Below are 798 nucleotides of genomic sequence, written 5' to 3' on the forward strand. Positions count from 1 at the left end.
TCCGTTTCTGTGTATTTACTTCTATGTATGTCAATGTATTTTCTGCTATTTGTCATTAAAATATGGTTTCAGTTTCTGTCTATCCGTAAAAATAAAGCAGGGTGTCTATCGGTCACGAAAGTCACGAAAGTCATGAAAAAGTCACGAAATCAGAAAACGGTCATGAAAGTCAAGAAAAAGTCACGAAATTTAGCTTTTGGGTCACTTTTTTATTTTATTTTTTTATTATTTATTTTATTTTATTTTTTTTTTTATCTGTACAAGTATAAGTATGGACTGGAAAATTTTGTTCTATAAAACGTCAAAATTTGCCACCAAAAATGTCTATGGTCTGCTTTGGGACGGTACCAAATCACAAGCAAAACACGCTTCTATCGCATGCATGAAAATTTGGCCCAATTCACACCCAAATCGCTCCTGAGAATGTTACTAAATTTTGTGGTTTGGGAAAGAAAAGGTCACGAAATTTCATTTTGGAATTTTAGTAGACACCCTGTAAAGCCATAGTTTACTCTTTTAACCAAAATAGTTTTCATGAAGTTTGGAGTAAACTATTTTTCATCTTGTTTTTATGAGTGGATGCAAATTACAAGAGAATGTTTAAAGAAGTGTAATACTCTTTTTCTGTTAACAGTACATAAATGGGAAGATACCTGCTGTGATAGTTTTCTCAGTTCTAGATGATACTATTTTCAGTATATATTATTATTAAAAACACACTACAGTAAATACTTTTGTTGTTTTTATTCAGTTTAGAATACATAAAAAATATCCCTTTGTAACAAAACAATACATGGA

The sequence above is a fragment of the Thermobia domestica genome, chromosome 13 (assembly GCF_964235325.1).
Source record: "Thermobia domestica chromosome 13, izTheDome1.hap1.1, whole genome shotgun sequence".
NCBI lineage: Eukaryota > Metazoa > Arthropoda > Insecta > Zygentoma > Lepismatidae > Thermobia > Thermobia domestica.